Source organism: Muntiacus reevesi, chromosome 6 (assembly GCF_963930625.1).
Source record: "Muntiacus reevesi chromosome 6, mMunRee1.1, whole genome shotgun sequence".
NCBI lineage: Eukaryota > Metazoa > Chordata > Mammalia > Artiodactyla > Cervidae > Muntiacus > Muntiacus reevesi.
The window spans coordinates 75,407,740-75,416,277 of record NC_089254.1 but is presented as its reverse complement, the minus strand read 5'-3'; the positions used below and the strand labels follow the sequence as shown (position 1 = coordinate 75,416,277).

General features: G+C 38.7%; 1 pseudogene; it reads left to right on the top strand.

The window, feature by feature from the left end:
- The first annotated feature begins 7,143 nt into the window (after window positions 1-7,143).
- On the top strand, window positions 7,144-8,244 carry LOC136170789 (signal peptidase complex subunit 2 pseudogene; annotated as a pseudogene).
- Window positions 8,245-8,538: the final 294 nt, after the last annotated feature.

The following is an 8,538-nucleotide window of genomic DNA, read 5'->3' as shown; positions in this document are numbered from 1 at the left end:
TGGCGTTCCAGGGGCTCCCTCCAGGGCATCTTTTCAAGACACCAGGCCATCATACTCCCTTTTCCTGCGGGCCACAGAGTCACTAATAAAAATGAAGCCTTTTTAATAAAACTACTCTGACGGTAGGAATGAGTCAAATATAGCCTTTTCTTTTCCTCCCCAGACACTCCTCAGGCTGTCTAGAAGCTTGCCCAGAAGCAACAAGGAACATGCTTTAAAAGCAATAATTAGCAATAATTGCCACACATCTTTACTTTTTGAGCCTCAGACCCTATCCTCTTTTCCCTAAAACTTTCAGAAGGCTGGAGGAAATTGCTCCTTTTCTTGCCCATCCTTTCTCCCCACCATTGTACAGACACTCCTTCCTGCCCTAAGTTCTTCTTCATGAAAGAGCTGTGCCCTCTGTGCATCTTAGCCACTCATATGAGTGCTTTTGAGCTGAAGTTCAAAACTTCTCAGGCACATTGTTTAAACCCTTCATTTTTTACCACATTTCATGGAAAAACAAAAACCATTGATCTCAATCCTTTCCTTCCTCCCATCTAGCTGTTCTTATTTTTGCCTTATCTCTGCTTTTTCTTTCAGACCTGCTTCTTGGAATGATCAGGACATTAAATGAATTCTCTACTCCCTTCCCCACCTCCAGCCCCCACTGCTCAGCTGAACCTGCATGGCCAAAGTTACTGTGAGTCTCTCTCTAGCTCAACCCTAGGAAAGGTTTTCCCTCAAAAAAAAAAAAATTAGTTTGTATTGGAAAATAGTTGCTTTACAATGTTATGTTAGTTTCTGCTATATATATATATATATATACATATATATATATATATCTCCCCTCTTTTGTGGATTTCCTTCTCATTTAGGTCACCACAGAGAATTGAGCAGAGTTCCTTGCACTATACAGTAGATTCTCATTAGTTATCTATTTTAGACATAGTATCAATAGTGCATCAATGCCAGTCCCAATCTCCCAATTTTTCCCATCTACCTTTTTCCTCCTTGGAGTCCATACATTTGTTCTCTACATCTGTGTCTCTATGTCTGTTTTGCAAATATGCTCATCTTTACCATTTCACTAGATTCCAGGCAATTTCTGACTTAACTTCACTCTGTATGACAGTCTCTGGGTCCCATTTGCGTCTCTGAAAATGACACTGTTTTGTTCCTTTTTATGACTGAGTAATATTCCCTGCTGGCTCAGTGGTAAAGAATCCACTTGCCAATACAGGAGACCCGGGTTCAATCCCTGGGTCAGGAAGATCCCCTGGAGAAGAAAATGGCAACCCACTCCACTATTCTTGCCTGTGAAATCCCATGGACAGAGAAGCCTGGTGGGCTACAGTCCATGGGAACACAAAAGAACTAGACGTGACTTAGTGACTAAACAACAACAATGTTCCATTGTATATATGTACCACATCTTTATCCATGCATCTGTTGATTTAGGATATTTAGGTTGTTACCATGTCCTGGCTATCGTAAATAGTGCTACAATGAACATGGGGTGTATATATCTTTTTGAATTATGGTTTTATCTGGATATATGCTCAGGAGTGGGATTGAAGGATGTAGTAGCTCTATTTTTAGTTTTTTAAGGAACCTCCATACTGTTCATCATACTGAGTGTACCCACCTTTCCAGCTTTGATTGCCATCCTGGTGGCATGTCATCCTTCCACCCACTCCCTTGAGAAAGGTGATTCAATGACTTCCGTCATATTCACTCTCCTTGTTTTCCCTTCATCCTTCTAGAAATACTTTCCATATTTCTTCTGTGGATATGAAACCCCTTCTTAAGGGGCCTCCATCATTGGTGCACTGGATCTTGTAAACCCCCCAGGTACAGATTCTCTGTCTTTCTCTCAGACTCTTACTGGATATATCTGGGCCTAAGCATTATATATACAATCAAATGTATATTTGGAAAGATAAATACACCCACACAATTTTGGAGGTTTGCCCAGGACCATGCTTTCTAAACAAGCACTCCAGTTGATTGTGATACTGGTGACCTGAGGGTCACACTTAAACAAACTCTGCTTGAAAACTGAAGCCCCTTATTTCATCTTTGATCCATGGTCCTCCTGGGAGTAACTGACCAATGGCTTAAACACCTATCTACTCACTGATGCCTCTTTAATCTTTATTTCCAACTTAGACCTCTCTCTCTCTCTCCACCTCTCTTATTCTCAATTTATAGATTCAACTTCCTACTTGGTATTTCTAAATGGATGTTACACAAGATACTGAAACTTAACATAACCAAAACTGGTCTCATTGCCTTTCGACCTAAACAACCAAAATAAACACACACACACACACACACACACACACACACACACACACACAAATAAAACCAAAGACTGTGTTCCTAACTTTTATTAATGCCTAAACCATTGTTCAGTGACCATCTTCACTCTATGACCCTATGAACCAAACATGGAGACTTTCAGTCCCACAGCCAATGAATTTCAAGACCTCTTGATTCTGTTTCTGTGTTAACTCTAAAATCAATCTCTGGTGCTACTGTATTAATATCTCATTTTTAGGTAATTGCATATTTACAGTGCTTTCCCCATTTTTCTCTCTACCTTGGCCCTTCAATCTATTCTCCATGGTTCCATCAAAGTAACCTTTCTAAATGGAAATCTGATCACATCATACCTTTACTAAAATAGAGGCTGCTGCAGGTTGATGGTAAGATTCCTTAGGTACCTGGGTCCTTTTTGATGTATGTGACCTTGTCCTAGTTCACCTTTCTCAATCCTATCACACACTCCAAAACTTAGACCTTGCAGTTACTTTGGAGCACTCTTACCTTTCCCTATTTCCCTCACATCTGTTTCCTTAAGTTATTGAATAGAATGGCATTTTCTACTATTTCCCCCTCTCCAGGATCTCTTGTACACTAATAAAAATAATGATGAAATAACATAATTTCATAACAGTGAAATAATAAGTCACATTTAATGATTGCTTACTTAGTGAAAATCAATATTCTATACATAAATATATCTTACTTACCCCTCACAATCTTTGAGTTAAAAATTACTACTATCCTGTTTTTACTGTAAGGACATTTATCACTGAGAAACTAGTTAATTAACCTAAGATCACACAATTGATAAATGGTGAAGCAAGAGAGTTCAAACCCCAGTAGATGAATCTAGAGCCCATCCAGTTAACTATGGCCTTAGATCTGGGATCATTTCCTCCAAGGAGTTTTTCCTTATTATTTTCCTGTCCCAGCCCCACAGTACCTTTCCCTCTGTCTCTCTGCTCCTGTGATACCCTGCTGTTAGCTGGTAGACAAACCCACCTCCTCCTATTAATTTCCTTGAGAGCAGAGCCTCTGTCATTTATTTTTATATCCCCAAAGCCTAGCACAGTTTGCGTGTATCACAGAGGCTTAAATAAAAATTATGGGGTGGGAGGGAGTTAAATTAACATTATTAACCTATACACACTGCTGCTGCTGCTGCTAAGTCGCTTCAGTTGTGTCCAACTCTGTGCAGCCCCATGGACTGCAGCCTACCAGGCTCCTCCGCCCATGGGGTTTTCCAGGCAAGAGTACTGGAGTGGGTTGCCATTGCCTTCTCTGCCTATACACACTATTGTTTATAAAATAAACAGGCACCTACTGTATAGTGCAGGGAACTATATTCAATAACCTGTAAAAACCTATAATGATAAAAATAACTTAAAATGGGAAAGTATATATGTATATATATGTGTGTGTATATATATGTACATACTTTTATATATGTGTGTATATATATACACACATACACATATATATAATTGAATCATTTTGCACATTTTAAATCAACTATATTTCAATAAAAAATAAGTAAAAATTGTTATAAAATTTGAAAAATATATTGGAGGAAAAAAGACTATGACTGAACAAATAAGATTGAGAAAGAAACAGAGGAGAGAAAGAGAATTTTGAGACAGATCTATTCATCTTCACACCCTCATAGTGGTTCCTACTCTTACATGCACAATACTGCCTTGCAAAGATATACACAAGTCTCTTGAATTCTTGCAATAGGATGATGCTGATAATTTGATTTTTGAATCAATGATTCCTTTCCTTAGGTCTTCCCTAAGGAAAGACAGAAAGTGGGGAGCAAGGCCTCATGGCTTATTTATCTTTCTACCTGCACCGTATTTCTCACAAAGCTGCATACAATATCTTCTCAAACAATTGGAAATAACTTTAAAAACATTGTGTTTACATTTAAATGAACTATATTAACTATACACAAATATTCTTTTTAGTGGGAATTCATTTATTCAAACTGGTTTTTTGGGGGGGACAGATACCTTTACTTAAAAATTACTCCTAAAGTAGATGTATAAATCTAGTCTTAAAGTTCTAAACAGATAAATATATGGAATGGAAAAGTTGGAATATATGGCAAAGTATATGAGGCAAAGTACATATATATATATATATATATATATATACATATATGATGAATGTTCCAGAAAAGGATGGATTATATAAAATTTTTCTTATATGGGAGACATGGCAAATCTTTCACCAAAAGCTTGATGTTTCTTTTGCTGAAGCTTTATGCTTTCATCACGTGTTTTTGATTACCACTTCCATTTTTAAACATCTCTTCCATTAGTTAATTAAGTCATTTATCTATTTCCTCAATAAACATGTGCTGAGTATCCCCTCTATGCCAAGTATCATGAATACATTGTTGAGTGAACTAGGTTTGATATCCTCAAAGGGTTTCCACTTTATGATATACTAAGGGAAGAACATAAAAAGCAGGCAATAAATAAATATCTCAATACATATAATTTGCCTTTTTCGGATTTACTTCACTTAATATGATGATCCCAAGGTCCATCCATTTGCTACAAAAGGCATTATTTTGTTCTTTTTATGGCTGAGTAACATCCCAGATGCACAGCACCTTCTTTCTCTGGTCATCTGTTGATGGACATTTAGGTTGCTTTAATGCCTTGGATGTTGTACATAGTACAAGAATGAATACTGGGGTGCATGTATCTTTTCAAACTATTGTTTTTATCTTTTCCAGATACATGCCCAGACAAATACAAATATCAATAATATAACTTATATGTGGAATATTAAAACTAATACAAATGAACATATTTACAAAACAGAAAGACTCCCAGACATGGAAAACAAATTTATGGTTACCAAAGGGGAAAGTGATGGGAGGGATAAATAAGGAATGTGGGATTAACAGATACATACTACTATATGTGAAATAGATAAACATGGAAGCATGTACAACACAAGGAACTATATTCAGTATCTTATAATAATCTCTAATGGAAAAGAATCTGAAAAGTACACACACACACACACACACACACACACACACACATATATATATATAAAATCAGCAGCAGCAAGAAAAGCCCCCTGGAACCAGAGACAGAGTTGACTCCAGCAACTGAAATACTCCCCTTTCACCAAATTTCACTCTTAGTCTTTGGCCAACTCCCACACAAATTAAGTCCTCATGCTCTAATATTTTTCAAAAGGGTTTAATGTTCAGTATATACAAAAAGCTTCATAAATGAATTTAAATATGAGTCTAACACAGAATAGGCAGGTATTTACTCAGATGGATATTTGGGTTCATCTCTATGGCACAGAAACTTAATGAGAGTTCCTTAATGTAAGGACATGATAAGATTAGGATTGACTTCTCAGGGTTGGTGCTGTGGCTCTGTGGTGTTATCAGGGTCCCCAGTTCCTTCTATCATTCTGCCACCTCATCCTTAGCATAAAGTTATCATCGACAAGCTTGTGGCCCCATGTTTATATGATCACTGGATCATTGTTCCATGTCCAGCATCCCATCTGCACTCCAGATAAGAAAAAGAAGAGAAAAGGAACAGTGAATGAAACTAAGGACACTCTAGCTGCCATAGAATCTGAGAAGTTACTGTTTATCTGGGCACATTGCCTCAACGAATAAAATCAAGTTTCTGTTACTAAAAAAATAAAACAGTAGATATTGAGTAAACAACTAAGAGAGTCTAGGAGAGACCCATTCATTCATTTACTCAGCGTGGGGATATGATGGCAAGCAAAACAGACATGATCCTTGTTTTCAAGACGTTTAAATCTCCTGAGGGAAAGCTAAGTGCATAAATAAATACAGAATAATTTACTAAAAGAAGTGTCCCAGAGAAAGAATATGGTCATGTAAGTGTGCATTTTCATAGGGTTATTAAGTAATTTCATTGAGAATGGATTTAATAAATTGAAATTTAAAAAATCAGAAAAGTTGGAATATATGGCAAAGTATATATATAATGAATGTCCCAGAAAAGAGTGGGTTATATAAAATTTTTCTTATATGGGAGACGTGACAAATCTAAGAAATGAAGTATATTTATGTATATAGATACAGGTCAGAGGAGAAGTAGACAGTGGTATGAGAAGTTGTTATAAGGGCTTACCAGGAGACTAGAGGTATGGAGCATCATCATGTTTGCACTGTGAAAGATCACTCTGCCTGTGCAGCGAAGGATGCATCAGTGACTGATACTGAGGAGCTATGCGGTCCAGGTGAGAGGAAATGGTGACTTGGACTAGGGTGTTGGCAGTCAGTCAGTCAGTTCAGTCGCTCAGTCGTGTTCAACTCTTTGCGACCCCATGAACTGGAGCACACCAGGCCTCCCTGTCCATCACCAACTCCCGAAGTCCACCCAAACCCATGTCCATCGAGTCGACGATGCCATCCAGCCATCTCATCCGGTGTCTTTCTCTTCTTCTCCTGCCCCCAATCCCTCTCAGCACCAGGGTCTTTTCCAATGAGTCAACTCTTCGCTTGAGGTGGCCAAAGTACTGGAGTTTCAGCTTCAGCATCAGTCCTTCCAGTGAACACCCAGGACTGATCTCCTTCAGGATGGACTGGTTGGATCTCCTTGCAGTCCAAGGGACTCTGGTGCACTGGGAGGACCCTGAGGAGTCGGGTGGGGAGGGAGGTGGGAGGGGGGATCGGGATGGGGAATACATGTAACTATATGGCTGATTCATGTCAATGTATGACAAAACCCACTGAAATGTTGTAAAGTGATTGGCCTCCAACTAATAAAATAATATTAAAAAAAAAAAAAAAAGAGTCTTCTCCAGGGAAACGCAGAGGCAAACAAGATGGCGGCGGCGGCTTCTCAGGGCGGGAGAGCCGGTGGTGGCGGAGGCAGTAGTGGGGCTGGCGGTGGCTCCGGCTGTGGGACAGGCAGTAGCTGTAGCGGTTTACTCGACAAGTAGAAGATTGACGATAAGCCTGTAAAAATTAACAAATGGAATGGATCAGCTGTGAAAAATCCTTTGGATGATTCTGCCAAAAAGGTACTTCTGGAAAAGTACAAGAATGTGGAGAATTTTGGTCTAATTGATGGTCGCCTCATCATCTGTACCATCTCCTGTTTCTTCGCCATCGTGGCTTTGATTTGGGATTATATGCATCCCTTCCCAGAGTCCAAACCTGTTCTGACCTTGTGTGTTATATCCTATTTTGTGATGATGGGGATCCTGACCATTATACTTCATATAAGGAGAAGAGCATTTTTCTCGTGGCCCACAGGAAAGATCCTACATGCATGGATCCTGAGGATATCTGGCAACTCGTCCAGTCTCAAAAGGTTCGATGATAAATACACTCTGAAACTGACCTTCATCAGTGGAAGAACGAAGCAGCAACGGGAAGCTGAGTTCACCAAGTCCATTGCTAAGTTTTTTGACCACAGCGGGACTCTGGTCATGGACGCATATGAGCCTGAGATATCTAGACTCCACGACAGTCTTGCCACAGAAAGAAAAGTAAAATAGCTGCTTCTAAAAGCTGCCATCTTTTGGCTGGATCTTGCTGAATTAAGGGATGAGGGAGAAAGAAACAGAGAACTTAATATGGATAAAGTAAGAAATGTTAAAAATGACCCTGTTTTGTCTTGAAATTTTAATGCATTCTGGATAAATAGAAACTTCTAGCTCAGATATGAGAAGTTGTAGGTCTGATATCTAGCTATAGCCTCTTTGGTCTGCTGATTGCATTGTTTTGATTTGCTTTTCTGGAAAAGCATTTTTGCTAAAAGCTGTACAGACTTCCTCCTTCATACCTAGCAGTACTTTATATAGTATAGCTTTGTGCCATGCAGCATTTGAAGACTCAGTTTTTAAAATTGTCAACCTGTTGCTGACCTTTTTATGTTAATTCCTATTTCAACTGCTGTTTCCCTTAATTTCCCTTAATTCATACAACTTCTTGTGTATGACAGTTTCCCTTCACACACCATGAATTGGGGGGGAAAACATAGCTTTTTAATTTGTTTAAGAGAGACTTTCTGCCTGTTATGTTTTGTGCTTTTAACCAATTAAAGAAGCCAATGGCAAAAAAAAAAAAAAAAAAAAAAAGTCTTCTCCAGCACCAGAGTTCAAAAGCATCAATTCTTCGGTGCTCAACTTTCTTTATAGTCCAACTCTCACACCCATACATGACCACTGGAAAAATCATAGCCTTGACTAGACGGACCT